The sequence below is a fragment of the Manis pentadactyla genome, chromosome 4 (assembly GCF_030020395.1).
Source record: "Manis pentadactyla isolate mManPen7 chromosome 4, mManPen7.hap1, whole genome shotgun sequence".
Taxonomy (NCBI): domain Eukaryota; kingdom Metazoa; phylum Chordata; class Mammalia; order Pholidota; family Manidae; genus Manis; species Manis pentadactyla.
This window is the reverse complement of record NC_080022.1, coordinates 7,672,844-7,690,950: the sequence shown is the minus strand read 5'-3', so window position 1 is coordinate 7,690,950 and position 18,107 is coordinate 7,672,844. Positions and strand designations below refer to the sequence as shown.

The following is an 18,107-nucleotide window of genomic DNA, read 5'->3' as shown; positions in this document are numbered from 1 at the left end:
ATGCCCTAGACATTGCAATACATCCTTGACTCATTATATTTTCATATAAATGAGAACTTTTACCACTTCTCCAACAATCCTAACACTTACTCCATCTTTCCACTTTTTGTTACTGTCATACATCTTAATAATACATGTATTTTAAACCCCACAAGAAAGACATTATTTTATACAGCCAATACTCATTTCTATTTGCCCTTTCCCTTGCTCTTCGTTTCTTCCTGTGTTTTGTGTTTTCATGCAGGATCATTTTCTTTCTGCTTGAAAACCCCATGTTCCTTTCGGTGCAGGTGTGCTGGTAATGAACTCAGTGTATCTGAATGTCTGTATTTTCTTTTGGTTTTAAAAAGTGTTCCATTGTGAAATAACTTCAGACTTACAGAAAAGGTGTGAGAATAGTACAAATTCTCATGTATTTGCACCTAGATTCTTCAAATGTGAAATGTATCACCACAGCTTCATTATTTTCTGACAATCTATCTAAATAATTATTTCCCCTGAATTGTTGGAGATTTTAAGTTGTAGACATGATGTCTCCTTTTCCCTATTTCAATATTCATTTCCTGATATGAAAAGGGGGGGAGTTCATGCTCATAACCACAGTACAACCATCAAAATCAAGTAGTTAACACTGCTAAATTTCTATCTGTAGCTCAGACCTCTCCTCTTTACTCCATTCATACATATTAATTTATTTGCCCACCTGATAGCTCTACTTAGACATCTAGTAGAGATCTCAAACCACACATCTACCAATGAGCTCTCAATCTTGCCCCACCAGAGTGTTCCACTCCTAGTTAATAGCAGCTCCATCCTTCCAGTCACAGGCCAAAATCCTTGGAGTTATCCTTCATGTCGGCTTCTCCTTCAGACTCTAGATCCAATAAATCAGGATATTCTGTTGGATTTACTTCCAAATGATATTCAGGGGTCTGACTGAGGACTTCTCACCACCAGCCTCCCAGGTCCCATCTTTGCTCTCCAACTGTCTGTTCTTAATGCAGCAGCCATGGTGATTCAGTTAAAGCTTCAGTCAGATAATATAATCCTCATTTAACACCCTCAGATGATTTTACTAAAAGTAAAACCAAAGTTTTCACGTGGCTCAATACTGCCCTATACACCCTCACTTCCTGTCAGTGCTATGACCTCAGCTCTATGACCTACCTTGTCCTACACACTAGTCTTTCTGTTCCTAGAATTTGCCAAACATGCTCTCTCTTCAGCTTCTGCACAGGTGGTTCCCTTTTCCTGGTACTCTTTCGCCCCCGAAATATGCATGGCTTGCTTCCTCATTTTCTTCACATTTTTGCTGAAATGTCACCTTAGTGGGGCCTTTCCGGACCACTCCACATAAAACTGCAACCTCCCAAGCACTCTCTTGCTCTTACTCTACTTACATTATGTTGACATTTTATTCTACTTCTTGCTGTTTCCCTTCCACTCCACCATAAAAGCAGGGATTTGGTTGTACTTTACTCACTGCTATATTCCCAGTACCTAGTATAGTGTTTAGATTCTACTGGCACCTGGTAGGTGTTCAACAAAACTGTGTTAAAAGAATAAATACATGGAAACCCAATACACAAACAGATAAAAGTAATGCTGCTCAGGTTTTGAGAGCACCCACTGCAGCAGGGAGGAAACCTAGGGCCCCACCATCTCGATCCCCTCTTTGCCCCTGAAACCTCTCCTCAGAACCTCCAAGGAGCTCCAAGACAAGAGAGCAAGCTGTTACCACACATATACCAAGGCAAGCGGGTTTGCTCTTCAGCCCGACCTGCCTTGCCCTCTCCAGTCTTCTGCCCCTCAAGTCCCACCCACTGCAGTAGCTTTCTTCCAGCCTTACCCGGATCTCAGGGGTTCTGGGTTATCTCTTCCACCACCAGACCGTTCTCTGACCAGCACAACCAGAAGCACTTTTCTATAGCAGTACTAGCTATACAGTATTCCTCTAGTTGTCAAACATAGATTGCTTTGTAATCTTTCTTTTGTATGGTTCTCTAAGGATTCTAATATTGTTGAACTTTTACTGTCTGTCTTATTCCCTGCTGTATCCCCAAAACCTAAAACACTGATAACTCATAGTGGATACTCACTGAATATTTGTTCAGTGTGTGAATAAATGTGAATAAAGCATACTGGTGTTCAACAGACTGCATATTTTTAATAACTGTAATACTTTCTCTCTACAATCCCCTTTTTTCTTCCTTATAAAGTTACCATAAAATTCATTACCACTGTCATCATTAACATTTAACATTATTTTTGAAGTTCCATCCCATGCAATAAGGCAAGACACAAAATTAAAATGTCTAAGAACTGGAAAGAAGGTCATGAAATAATCAATTATAGACAAAATGATTATCTTCAAAAATCAATTTAATCACAAGAAAGTTTAGTGAGTTTAAATATGTATTTTTAAAACTTCAGCACACCTATGCACCAGCAATATGAATTAAAACATAAAACAAAAATTCCTTTCACAGTAACCACAAGAAATATAAAATTACTATGAATGAACTTAAAGCATGTTAGAACTTTATAAGGGAGACCCTGAAAAGAGAAATAAAGATACTGAAGTAAATGGAATAGCCTTCTCAAATTAAAATGAAGATTTGACACATTTCCAATAAAACCCTAATTATTCTAAACTTTCTCAAAAGTTTCAATGCTTATCTTGCATAAACACACAGGAATGTACAAGTGAGATTAATAAGGAGTGTCTGGTAGTTCATTCTGTCTCCTCTACTATATATACAGGTACACTTCTTTGTATTTTTTTACACTGGTTCCTTTAGGGATTTCAATATGTATCCTTATTAGTCTATTCTGAACATTACACCATTTTACATATTAAGAACCTTAATATGATACATATTATTACTTGTGCCATATTGTATGTATTAGTACATTTTATTAAGAATTTCATTTGCACCCCTTTGTCCTTTGTTACTGTTCTAATGTTCATAACATATATGTGTATATGTGTGTTACAAATCCAATAGTATCTTGTTATTATCGCTTTAGACAACTTTCAAAAACTTTAAGAATAAAAATAAACAGTGTTTTATATTTACTCACATATTTAACATAACCCATGCTCTTCACTCCTGAGGATCCAAATTTCCTTATTATTACTATTTGTTTAATATTCTATTATTATTTCCTAATTTCTGGTATTATTTTCTCTTCAGTGTCAAGCTCTTCCACTGATAATTTATTACAATGCATGTCTGCTGGTGACAACTCCTCTCAGCTTTTATCTAAAAATACCCTTTTTTCTTCTTCATGTTTGATGGATATTTTCACTGTGTATAGAATCCTAGGTTGACAGTTTTTTCTGCCCACATTTTGAAGCTGTAATTCCATTGTCTAGTGGGCTACAGGGCTCTGACTACAAGTCAGCCATCATTCTGATTATTGTTTCTGTTTATCTTTAGCACCAAGCCATTTCGCGACAATATACCTAGATGTAATTTTCTTTGTGTTTATCCTGCTTGGGTTGGCCATGCTTCCTGGTTGGTGTGTGTGTGTATGTGTTTGTGTGTGTGTGTGTGTATGAAAACTGGAAAAATTTCAGCCAATATTTTTCAAACACTTCTTTCATCTTTCATTCATCTTAATTTTGGGGACTGTAATTGACCATACATTGGGCAACTTCATTTTGTGTCTCAGGTCATTCAGGACCTCTCCTTCCTGGAATTTCCATCCTCAAGTTCTGGCCACTGTGGCATACTTGAAATCCATCCCCAAATTCTTCAAACCAATATAATGGTAGCTTCCTGTCTGAGTTCTATTAGCTAATGACCATGATGAACTGGGGGATGACTTAAGCCATATATAACTGGCTGTCACCCAGAGTGGTTCCTTCACTCAAGAATCAAACCCACTCCAATTTCTGCTTGTTTCTGGTTGCGTTCCTGTGCCTTCAATGCTTTTAAAATATTTTGTCCAGAATTTATATTTATTATTGGTGGGAATGTTATTCTAATGAAAGATACTTAGCCATTACAGAAAGCCAGAAATCTAACGCAGAATGCTTTTGAAAGAGAAGGGTGATGTGAGCCTTCTTCTAGTATGTATTAAGCCTAATAAAAATAAAGCAATCATGAAACAGTCTGGCACATGTGTAAGAGTGCAGATCAATAAAAACAATACAATAGATGTCCCCAAAAGATACCTTGTTATATGCCAAAATTTAACATATAATAAAGAAAGTGTGACAAATAGGGGAAATTATTTATTTGGGGGACAGTTTTGGAAAAAATTATGTTTGAAAGGAGTTTCATATCATATCACTTCATTAATTTCAGGATTAAATATAAAAACATAAACCATAAAAACTGAATAAAATGTGAGTGAATATTTAACTTATTACTGGTTTGGTGTTCGTGAACAAACTATTGAACCTCTCTCCATACCTTCTTTCTCCAGTGCAAGAAGATAATAAAAAATACCTACTTCATAGGGTTTTTGTGACTAAATAAGGGCACTTAGCTCATTGCCTGACACATAATCAGCCCTCAATAAATGTCAGTTGTTGCTGTTGTAGTTACTGTAATTATTATTATTTAATAATTGTAAGGAAGAAATCTTTCATAAAAACAATAGAGGACAGAGGAAATATCAGAAGATTGACAGATTCAATTATGTGAAAATAATCACTTTATTAAGAAACATAAAAGGCAAGGAACAATGGGGAAAATGTTTATTTTATATAATGCAAACATGACAAAGAATATTCTTAATGTATAAAGGGCATGTAAAAATCAGTAAGTACTAATATCCCAGTAGAAAATAAGGGATTGAATAAACATTTCTGAGGAAAAATGAACATATTTTGAAAGCTCAGCTGTGTTATTAATCAAATAAATGCAAATTAAAACAACTGAGAAAGTGGTCTTGTTGCTCTTTCATTCTTTTTTAGTGACCAGACACATTAAGTATATTAAGACAGGTAATCTCAGGCTCTGGTAAAGAAACTGGTATGACTATTTGGAAAACTATTGCTAGGTATCCGTAGTCTTAAAAAGATCATTCCCTGTGATTAAATACTTCCTCATTTCAGGAATTTACTTTGAGGGAGTATCAGACAGTGCTATTCACCATTTTTTCCTAATTATTATAAATACAAGTAAGAAAGAAAATAAATTAAGTACACAACTCAAGAAGTTAGAAGAACATTAGAAAAATCCAAACAAAGTAGATAAAAGGAATTCTGTAAAAGAGTGTTTAAATTTTGCGAGTGGCCAAATTTTTCTTACAGGGCTTCTTACTGTAAATTTTAGTTTTATTGCCTAATGCATAAAGAAATGGGGTGCTATATGGGATCTGCCTTTGGACTCTGAGATTTTTCTTTATGGTCAACTTACATTAACTTTTTCTAGATGCACCAAAGGTAGCGAAAAATTGAACAGTCTCTGTTTTACTTGTACAAAATTCAATTTATCAAACAAGTTTATCAATTGTGATATCCATTTATTTCAGTCTTTTCTTTTGCCTGTTGATATACTAAATCCTGAAGTATATTAATGTCTTCAACTATAACTTTTTAAATTCTTCTTGTATTTCTAATAGCTCCTGATTACTAGACTTTGAAAGAATATTTTTAAGTGCATTAAGTTTCATGATTATTATGTCTTCTATGTGGTATGAACTTTTATAAATTGACCATTCTTTTTAGTGTTTCCTAGTCTGGAATTTCTAATCTGCCTAATATTAATATTGCCAATTCTGCTCCTTTTGGTTTGCACCTGCTTGCTACATCTTGCCCATTCCTTGCTTTCAATTTTCCTATGTTGTTTGGTTTTAGGTGTGTCTCTTGTAAATACCATAAAACTGGCCTTTGTTTTTTTCTCAGGTTGTACTGAGTGTGGAATCTGTCTTTTAACAGGGGATTTTGAAAATCCTGTGAATATTTACTGTATTCACTACCTCTACTTTTATAGGTTTTTTTTCCTATCCTGACCTTTGCTGAGCTGATCATGTTTTCTTCCCTCTTAATATGATTTAAAAGTTCTAAATCCTAACTCTGTAGTCATAAGGATGAGCCCTACTTTTTAAAATTGAAATAATATACATAGCTAATCTTAAGTATACAGCTTGAAATATCTGCACATATGCACGTACTCTGTAACCACCACTCACACTGAGATCCAGAACATTTCCCAGTACTCTCTAAGGCAGTCCTTCCCATGTATACTTTCCCCAAGATTAACACTATGATTCTGATGATTAGTTTTGCCTGTTCTTGAACTTCACTTAATGTATGTATTCTTTTATATCTAATAGAATAGGTTATCAGATTATTAAAAGAACCTTCTTTGATAGAATTCTTTAAGATTCATCCATGTAGGTGTGAGGGGTCACGGGGAAAGCAGTGCAGCACAGAGAAGGCAAACAGTGACTCTGTGGCATCTTACTACACTGACGGACAGTGACTGCAATGGGGTATGGGGGGGGCACTTGATAATATGGGTAAACGTAGTAACCACATTTTTTTCATGTGAAACCTTCATAAGAGTGTATATCAATAATACCTTAATAAAAAAAAATTTTTAATAGCATTAGGCTACTCCCAATGAACTGAGGAATATTAAAAAAAAAGATTCATAGATGTAGCTGCATAGAGCAGTGGTTTATCCTTTTTTTCTTTCTATCTAATATTCCATTGTGTGTCTACACCACAAATTACCCATTCTGTTGATGGACATCCCCACCCCCACTCCCAATTTTAAATAAAACTGCTATTATACATTCTCGTATGTGTCTTTTCATGGGTTTATGTACTTATTTCCTTTGGGGTCTATACCTAGCAATGGAACTGCTAGGTCACAGGACAGAATATATTTAACTTTAATGGAAAGTGCCAAACAGATTCTTCAAAGTGGCTTCATTCCCACCAGCAATGTTTGAGGGTTACAGCTGCTTCACATTTGTGCCAACACTTAGTATTCTCAGCCTTTTTAATTTTAACTATTCTGTTGGGTGTATAATGATGATTTGCTATGGTTTTAAATTATATCACCCTGATGAGTAATGATGTCAGGCATCTTTTTACATACTCATTAACCATTTGGAAATGCTCCTTAATAAAATATCTGTTCAAGTCTTTTGTATACTTTAAAAAACAGGTTATTTTTTTATTATTGATTTATAGTTCTCTATATATTCTATATACAACACCTGTCAGACACACATATGAATATCTTCTTCCAATGTACTGTTTGCCCTTTTGCTCTCTTACTGTTATTTTTACGTGACTAGAAGTCCTTAATTTTGATGTAGATCTTTTTGGCCTTTTAGGTAATGGGTTTTGTGACCTAATTAAGAAATCTCTGTCTACCCCTAAGCCATGGGGATATTCCATGGTGGTTTTTTTTTTTAGCAGCTTTAAAGATTTACCTTCCTCCTTTATTGTATGTTGTGAAGTAAGGGTCAAAGTTGATTTTTTCACCTGAGTATCTGATTATTCCAGCACCATTTTTCAGAGTAGAGGCACATTATTTCTTTATTTATTCATCAACATACAGTAGCGGAGAGCCCACTAAGTCAGACACTGTGCTGGAGTTGGAGATAAGTCAGTGAGGAGTAGATCTGCCCTCACGGAATCCAGCGAGCAGTTTCACAAGTTAGGTCTGTCAACCCTTAATTTCAGGAAATTCTTGATGAGGAGACATTGGAGCTAAAATCACTTTAACTTTTGCCCAGTATCTAGCCACCTGACTGAGCTCAATTCAATACTCCATGTTCTGCTTCAGGGTTTCCAGATATCCTACAGCTTGATGGTGGCTGAGGAAAAGAGAATGAAATTCACTCCTTTTGATATTTTTCTCATTATGAAAGCAATATTCAAAAACTGTAAACAACTGTTTCAACAGAGAAATACCGAAAGGAGCCAGATGAGAAAAATCACTTATATGCCCACCATCCAGAAGCAATTACTGTTAATATCTTAAACATAAAATGGAATCACATCGTAAGTGGAAATTCTAGTTATGTATACAGTGAAAACTCTGTGGAGTCAAAACTGCTCTTGAAATTTCCTTTAAAGTACACTTCCAGCTGGACATGGCAACTTGAATACATAGCTCCAATTCTGATTTTAATTTATCCTACATTAACATGTTAAAAAGGATTGATGCCCAGAGACCTTCCAATCAGTTTTTAGGGCCCCTCTCTTAAATAATAGACAGCCAAGGATCACCAGACATTTGAGAGAAACCTTGAAGATGAAAATCAGAACCCCAAGAACATAATAAACATAACTCAGAAGAAACAAATTATTTAGGGAATAGGGGAAAATAATAATGATGTTCCCAGAGAAAAAAAGCAATGTTGCATCCAAGAAAAAAGAACAGAGCACTAGGAAAAAAGGAACACTAAGGGAACTAGAAATCACTATTATAAAATAAAGATCTGAACAGAAAAACTTTTGAAGAGACATATTGGAAGATAAAATTATTAGAAGATAAACTATTGGAGGAAACTGTCCATAAAGTAGGGCAGAAAGACAAACAGATGGAAAATAGGAAAGAAAAATTTTTTTAAATATTTGAGGGTCAACCCAGGACATTTAACATCCAACTAACAGGAGTTCCACACAAAGGGAAGAAAATTATTAAAGAGATAATATAAGAATATTCTACTAAACCAAAGGATACGAGTTTTCTATTGAGAGGACCCACAAAGTGCCAAATACAGTGAATGAAAAAAAGAGACTCCATGATGTACATCATTGTGAAATTTCAGGATATGTAGAATAAAGATGAAAAGTAACCCTTTCAGAGAGAAATAAACAGTTCACACAGAAAGGCTCTGGAATATGAATGGCATCAAACTTCTTGGCAGCAACTGGAAGGTCAGAAGACAAAAGACTGTACCCTCAAAATTCTGACGAACCATTATTTCCGATCTAGAATTCCAAACCCAGCCAACCTAAAAGTGATATATGAAAGTAGATTAAGAACACTGTCAGCGATGCTAGATCTAAAAAGGTGTGTCCCCCATGCACACCTTCTTAGGAAGCTTCTGAAGGATTTGTTCCATCAAACCAAAGAAACAATCCAAGAAGGAACACCACAAAGAAGCCAGACAACAGGAAGTCCGTCGCGGGAAGGAGGCAGGAACTACCCAGGCCAAAGGGGAAAGGAGAACAGCTACACAGCAGAGCTAAGGGGCCAAAGTTCCGATTAGAGCAGAAGGGCAAATGGCAGCAAGAAAAAAATAAGTGACCTGATGTCTTTGATGGTACTGAGGGAGAGTTTTACAGCTCTGGCAGAAACTTTTGAGGATTACTTAGTGGTAAGTACAAATAATACTAAGCAATCCGCCCACCCCTCAAATAGTAAAAACTCTTAATGAATAGCCCTTTAACATGACTGTGTGGCTGGGTGTGGGAACCAAGCGGGAGAAGACACAGGAAAGAGAAAAAGAGAGAGGGATGGGGGCATCCCTTCTATACATGTGGGTTTATGTCACTCGCCACAAATGACATCATGCTCAACAGGAGACATTAGAGCCAACAATAGGACAAGGATATAAACAAAGCATCAAACTTATTTATCACTTTTCTGGAGGTATTAGCTGATGCAATTGGACTGGAAAAGAAGAGGTTAAGATAATTCCCCACAGGGAAAACTGATAAACCTGGAAAACTAATACGAATTAACTCTTGGAAAAAAAAACCTATTATAAGCAACATAAGTATTTAGCTTGGTGTCTATGTTCAAAATTAGTACTGAAAACCATCTTTAAATTCAAAAAATGGATGGAAGACATAATGAAAGAACAGATAAGATTCAAAGTAGCATCAAAAGATAAAATTTCAGGACATACATTTTTAAATAAATGGACAAAATCTACATGAAGATACTGAGAAATACTGAAGAGAACTTGAATAATTGGAAAAGATTACCTAAGTCTCATATAAGAAGTGTCAATATTACAAAGATGTCATCTGTCCTAAGTTAATCTATAAATTTAGTGTGCTTCCAATTTTTAAAACACCAACAGTCTTTATTTTTCTTTTCTAGCTGGGCAAGCTAATTTTGAAAATACACAGAAAGTAATAAACAAGAATAGTCTAGAAAATTCTGAATAGTTGAAAAGGCAATGAGGGAAGATTAATTCTAACAGACATATATTATAAGATAGTGTGACACTGGTTCACAAAGAGACAGACCAATCCGTAGATCCAAAGGAATCAAATGGAAATTCTGTGTCATACAATGTACTAATTGAAATTAAGAACTCAGGAGGTAGTTTAGCAGCAAACTGGATGAAGCAGAAGAGAAGATTATTAAACTGGGAGATAGGTCAGCAAAGAGAAAGAAGAGCTAAAGGACCAACAATAGAGAACAGAGCATAAAAGACATGTGGAACGCAGGAAATTCTGTGACACAATTACAACTGGAGTCCAAGACAGAGAAGTGAACAAAAGACAGAAACAATATGTTTAAAGATATAATGGTCAATAATTTTATTAAACTAACAGAAGACAATCAAGCCACATATTCAAAGTTTCTAGAAAACTCAAGCAGGATAACAAAGAAAACCACCTTTGCAAAAATCATAGTAAAACTGCTTTTAAAAAAAATGAGAAAAATCTTAACAGCAGCTAGAGAAGAAAAAAACATAATACCTTCAAAGGAGCAATAATAAGACTGACAAATGACAATAGAAGCCAGAAAATAATGAAATAACATCTTTAAAGAGCTGAAAGAAAATAACTGCCAATCTAGAATTGTGAAAAGTGAAAGGATTAGAAAATCACCATCCCCCAATCCTCATAATTGGTAAGAAGCAACTGATATGATTCAGCAACCCTCATAAACTAGTTGATTAAGAATCATTAATGGATGCTAGAAACAGTGAGTGAAAATTGAGTAAAAAAAGGGGTATTTACACAATCTCAATATATCTCCTCAAAAGACACTTATTCATTACAAAGGGGAAAATATACAATTTTGTAGTAAAGAAACCTGGGAGACACCACCTCAGGCAACAGACCAAAGTGAAATCACCAACGAAGGAACGAATCAGTGCCATGTGCCTCCTGGTGCCGTGCACAGAAGACACGATGATCACTTCTGTGGTATTCCTACCGGAAGTGCGTGAACTACATCTAGTCATGAGGAAACATCATCTCACAAATCCAGACTGAGGCACAGGGTACAAAACTGTCCTGTATCCTACAAAAATGTCAAGGTCACAAAAGACAAAGAAAGCCGGAAGAACACTGTTCCACGTTAAAGGAGACTAATGAGACGTAACAATCATAAGCAACTCATAATCATGGACTGGACTGTGGAAAAATCTATTTTTTTTTTTGCTATAAAGGCCATTAGGAAAACTGACTAAATCTGAACACAGTCTATAGCTTACACAATAGGATCTGATCAAATTATTTTCCTGATTTTGATACACATATATGCACAGACATATATGACAAATCCAGAACTAACATCATATTCAATGATGAAAAGCTGAAAGCTTTTCCTCTAAGATCAGGAACAAGACAAGGATGCCCACTCTTAGTACTTTTATTCAACATAGTACTAGAGGTCCTAGCCACAGCAATTAAACAACAAAAAAAAAGATATAAAAGGCATCCTAATTGGAAAGAAAGAAGTAAAATTGTCACTATTCACAGATGACATGATACTGTATTTAGAAAACTCCAAAACCTCCACCCAAAAACTATCCTAATTAATAAATGAATTAAGCAAGTTGCAGAGTACAAAATTAATTACAGAAATCTGTTGTATTTCTGCACACTAATAACAAACTAGCAGAAAGAGAAATTAAGAAAAACAACCCCATTTACAATTGCATCAAAATGAATAAAATAGCGAGCAATAAATTTAACCAAGGAGGTCAAAGACCTGTACTCTGCAAACTGTGACACTGAAGATGACACAAATAAATGGAAAGACATACCATGTTCACAGATTGAAAGAATTAGTATTGTTAAAATGTTCATACTTCCCAAAGCAATCTACAAATTCAATGAGATCCCTATCAAAATGCCAATGGCATTTCACAGAACTAGAACAAATAATCCTAAAATTTGTATGAAGCACAAAAGACTCTGGATAACCAAAGCAGTCTTGAGAAAGAACGAAGCTGGAAGTATCATGCTCCCTGATTTGAAATTATACTACAAAGCTATAGTAAGCAAAACAGTAGAGTACTGGCTCAGAAAAACAACACCGAGATCAATGGAACAGAATAGAAAGCCCCAAAATAAACCATGCTAATATGGTCAATTAATTAATGACAAAGGAGGCAAGAATATACAATGGGTAAAGGACAATCTCTTCAATAAATGGTGTTGGGAAAACTGGACAGCTCTAGGCAAAAGAATAAAACCGGACTACTTTCCTACACCATATAAAAAAAAAACTCAAAATGGATTAAAAGACTTAAGTGTAAGACCTGAAACCATAAACTTCTAGAAGAAAACATCAGCAGTAAGCTCCTTGAAATTGGTCTTTGTGATATTTTTTGGATCTCTCTCTCAGGCAAGGACAACAAAAGCAAAAATAAGCAAATGAGATAGCATCAAACTAAAAACCTTTGACAAAGTGAAGAAAACCATCAACAAAATAAAAAGACAACCTACTGAATGGGAGAAGATATTCATAAATGACATATCAAATTATGGATTAACATAAAAAATGCCATAAAACTAAGCAGCAAAACAACAAACAATCCAATTAAAAAATGGGCAGAGGATGTGAATAGACATTTTCCCAAAGAGGACATGCAGATGGCCAAAAGGCACATGAAAAGTTCAACATCACTAATCATCAAAAAAATACAAATCAAGACCGCAATGTGATAGCACCTCACATCAGTCAGGATGGCTATTACCAAAAAGATAAGAAATAACAAGTGTTGGCGAGGATGTGGAGAAAGGGAACCCTCCTATACTGTTGGTGGGAATGTAAATTGATGCAGACACTATGGAAAACAGCACGGAGGTTCTTCAAAATATTAAAAATAGACTATCTTATGATAGTCCGGCAATTCTATTTCTAGGTATTTTTCTGAAGAAAATGAAAAGCACTAATTTAAAAGACATGTGGACCCCTATGTTCATCACAACATTATTTACAATACCCAAGATAGGGAAACAACCTGAATGTCCATCAACAAATGAATGGATTAAGATGTAGTGTGTGTGCCTATGTACACAATGGGATGTCATTCAGCCATAAAAAAAAAAAAAAAAATGAAATTTTGCCATTTGTGACAACATGGATGGACCTAGAAGGTATTACGCTAAGTGAAATAAGTCAGATAGAGAAAGAGAAATACCATATGATTTCCCTTATATGTGGAATCTAAAATACAAATGAACAAACAAAACAAAACATAAACAGACTCTTCGATACAGAGAACAAACTGATCGTTGCCAGAGCAGGGAGGCTTTTGGGGATGGATGAAATAGGTAAAGAGGATTAAGAGTTATAATCTTTCAGTTATAAAATAAATAAAACACAGGAATGTAATGTACCACATAGGGGATACTGTCAATAATACTGTAACAACTTTGAATGGTGACCGACTGTAAACTAGACTTATTGTGGTGACCATTTCATAATGTATACAAATACCGAATCACTATGTTGTACATTGGAAACTAATACAATGCTGTGTGTCAATTATTCAATAAGAACAAAATCAAAATGGAGAAATTTTTTAATAATTCATTTAAAAATAATAGTAAAGTCATTACATGTAAAATATGAATAACATTTTCACAAAAAATAGCTAGTTTCCAAAACAAAAAATAATTAGTGAGAAAAGTAACATGATTTAACTCTTCTACCAATCTCTTTTACGTATGGTTTAAAAGACAACTGTATTCTCTTATTTGCTTCAGCATTCAATCTGCTTTAATATTTTGATTTGGTTAAAGCAAATAAAGAAAATACAGCCAGGCTCAATATAGTGGAAGGAGAGAGGAGTCTTTTAATGGCTTTCTCAGATAATGGCGGGCATTCTCCTGTGATGTTACACCAAAACTCAACAAGTGTTAAGGATTGGGTGAAGTGTGATATTTGACACCGTATCAATAAACTTTATATCCTGGTCTTTTAAAATCCACTGATCTGTCTTGCACTTTGAATGGATATTTTACTCATGTGTAATTTTGTAAAATCATGCATGACTGTTTAAGAAGTATTGGTTCACTAAGGTATGCAGAGCTTCCAAATGTTGATATACTTCTTATTCAATATCAAAAGCGCACACTCATTAACATCACCATGATCTCATCCGAATTCTGTATGTATCAGGAAACTGCCTAGCACACAGTGATGGATACATGTTTTCCAAATATCTAGTTTCATTTGAAAGTTCAAATTTTTTAACATTGACAACAAATATGTTTTCCTTGAAACAACAGGCCCGCTTTGTTCATTTTTGGGAAAATGTTTTTCCAAATTCAAAAATATGACTCATCCGAGTTCTTCTGTCATTCATTCAAGTAAAAATGATACCTAAGAAAAAAGCAGCCAGTCAGCTCACAACTCAATTGCACAAGGACTTCCCCTGAGGATAAGCACCGTTCTTTGGTGTTCTCAAGTGCTTTATGATACCTCCTATTTTGTCACAGAGTATCACAAAGATGCACACCCAACTGGCAAGACTTAATAAAATTAATCATTTTTACTCTTTCATCAAGGACAATCTCAAGTGAAATGGGCTTTTTTTAAATACTGCAAGTGCACAGCAGTAAAAAAATACAGTGAGAGGCCAGCAGTTTTACCTACCATTGTTTTTGCACACTCACTGTAAATGCCAGCACAGTGAAAAAGGCAAATAATGTTACTACTGGCTATGAAAATAACTACCATTTCTTCTATGAAATCATTTGATCTCAAAGACTACCTGAGATGGTTTTGGGGAGCCCCCAGATCTCCACAGACCACACTTCAAGAATTGCTAATCTAAGAACAAAGATAACTGTAAAGAAATCTTAAACTTTACTTAATAAGAGATATGTTGATAATAATAATGTAATTTAAAAAACATTTTATTTATATTATGGGACATAATAATAAGCTATCAAACTTACTAAGAATCCAGTTTTTTCACTGTTAGGAAAAAGATATAAATGTAAAATAAGGGATGTAAGGAAAATCCTGTAATGTTAAGTTTGTATGCGCACATGCATCATGTGAATAAGTACAAATAACATTGTGTGTGTGTGTGTGTGTGTGTGTGTGTGTAGTTCTATGCACCCAAATTAGACAAGGAAACAGTGACACAAGCAATGCATATAACCAGTGTCCACGTCCTGGCTTCAAAGTATTATTCCCACTAAAAGACACCTTGGGAAATGTGATTCCAGGCTTGGGGGACAGACAGTACAGGGGCACTTAAGACATTTGCATTCAAAAGCAAGGGTCCTCGGAGCCAACCTGAATAGGCATCCAATGACCAAACTTGACACAATGTGAGCTTTAAAAAGAAACACAATAATAATGGATTACACCACTCTGGACTAAAGGGTATATGTGATACTCACAAGAGACAGAGACAGAGAACACAAAAGGGAAGGTGGGAAAGCTCTTCTTTAACATAAGAATAATAGATAGTAAATGTGTAAGAAGTAATAAAATTAGAAAATCACAATTTAAGAAAATCCCCAAGAAATGGTTGATTTGAGCAAGGATCTCCAATGGATGCTAAAGCTACTGAGCAAAAGGTTGTTGGGTAACAAGATAACATGATCTTAAAGCACTTCTCAGATTACTTATTAATTACAAGGAGGAAGATGTACCTTTACAATAGAGATCTGGTAATCACCTCATTAACTAAGTGATCAACTTAGCATCACCAACTGGAAGAATCTAACACTTCCCATATTCTGATATGATGTCATAGTAAGTACACAATATTGCTTATCAAGTATTCTTGCCGAAAATGTTTAATATTATCAGGAGGAAACAATAAGACAAATCCAGAATGTGTGAAATTCTAGAAAACTGACCTGACCTCTTCAAAGAAGTCAAGGGCAAGGAAAACAAGAAACAGCAGGAAGACAGCTCTCAATAAAGAGATGTGGCAGTGAAAGGCCCTGCATGAGTCCTGATCACAGGCTATGCAAGAAATTTGGATATAACTGGGAAAATTTTAATATGGAATCATTAGGTGGTTTTATGGAATACATGTTTTCTTAGGTGTGATAGTGTGGTATGGTCACATAGGAGAATGTCCTTATTTTAGGAGATAAAAACCAAAGTAATTAGGGTTGAAGAGTCATGATACCTGCAACAGACTTAAAAGGTCAGAAATTCGTGTGTGTGTCGTGTGTGTGTGTGTGTGTGTGTGTAAAGAGTAAGAGACAGAGATAAAGCAAATGTGGCAACATGATAATAATTGGGAAACTGGATAGAAGGTGTCTGGGTGATCACTGCACCATCCAACTTTCCTATAAATTTGAAACTGCTCAAAAGAAGAAGATGGGGAAAAAAATCAGGTTGGAAAGAGCATAAGCAGACAGGATTTAATCCTATAAAAAATGAAGAACTACAGCAAAGTTGGAATCTTCTCGTCTGTGGTAATGCAGGGAGGCAACCAGAGTCGGAGAGGCAGGAGACTCAGCCCCAAGGCAACCAAACGACCCACTGTTCACCCACGGCCATAACCTGTCTCAGGTGAGGGTGACAGCCTGATGACACCAAAGCTGCCATTAGTATACTTGCCCTTGTGATAGGGGAGGTCTCTATTTCCGTACAATAGTCACTTATGATGCACACAGTGTTCATGTTTAATGTACTCTTTCAGCCCAAAACTTGCCTTTCTCTACTCCGATGACACTGTTTGGAAGAAGGGCTGTGGTGGTGCTGGCAAGTTACAGCAGCAGGTTATTAAACGCCAGCCTCTCTGCATCCCTTGCCGAAGGGTGGCGTTGTTTCACACGGTGCAACAATTCTGGGGTCTAGTCATTGATCTACTGGCCAAGTGACTTTGGAAGTCATATCTACTCTTTCAGCTTTTATGCCTGAAAAAATAGAAGTAACATTGACTTTCTCCTCTCTACAAGGCTGCCATGAGCATGTCAAACAATATTGGCCAAAGAGTAAATACCAACCTAAATAGGAGAAAAACAGAGTCCCTTGGAGAGCTAGAGCTTCAAAAAGTCTAGGGATTATTATGATTATTTCTTTTGTATTCCTATGGCCTTCATTTCTAAATTAATGCTTTGAAGAGGAGGTATGACATCCTACCCACTGTACCCCCTTGAGCACCCGCATTTAATGTAATCCTGTTCCAGAAGGCCCAGCTAAAATAAAGTCATAGAACACTGGAAAGGAAAAATACCATTATTTTCATATGATGTGCAACTGAGAAAACCAGTAAGAACAATTATAACTATTAAAAAGGAAATAAGATAATTTAAAAACATAGAAATCAATAGCTTTCCTAAATATCAGCAAAGATCAATTAGAAAATATAATGAAAATAAAAGTCCTATGGCAACAATAATAAATAAAAAATAACAGTTGAAGGAAATGTGTAGGACTATGCAAGAGCTGTATAAAATGTCATCAATGAGGAACATACTTACTTGAAAGACACATCAAACTGGTGGATGGAAAGAATGCACATTGCAAAAATAAAATCTTTCCAAAGTAACTTCTATGTTGAATGTAATTACAGTCAAAATTCCAAAAGATTTTATTTTTGATTGGCTGTGGGTAGGGATGAGATCAAGGAGAAGAGGAGACATGATATAGTGATTCTAACATGAGTTTAGAAGTATGAAGGGCCAGAAGGGCCAGCAATATCCTAAAAAAAAAACAATCAAAGAGTACAACTTACATTAATAGATAAAATGTGTAACAATCTCTAACAATAAAGACACTGGAGCATTAGCATACCAAGTATATCAAAGAAAGAGAATAGCATGTCCCTGAACATACAACACACATCAGTGTTTTTAAGAATTTCATGTATGATAAAGGTGACCCAGTCTATGGCCATACCACCCTGAACATGCCCGATCTCATCTGCTAAAGGTGACCCATGAAATGAGTGGGTAAAGGAATAAATTGTTCAATAAATGGTGCTGGAACAGTCAGGTT

The 18,107-nt window shown here is 35.4% G+C and overlaps 1 protein-coding gene across 2 annotated transcripts in view; it reads right to left on the bottom strand.

The window, feature by feature from the left end:
* Positions 1 to 18,107, bottom strand: part of PEX14 (peroxisomal biogenesis factor 14) — a 147,705-nt gene that overhangs the window by 37,036 nt on the left and 92,562 nt on the right. The window lies entirely within an intron of this gene.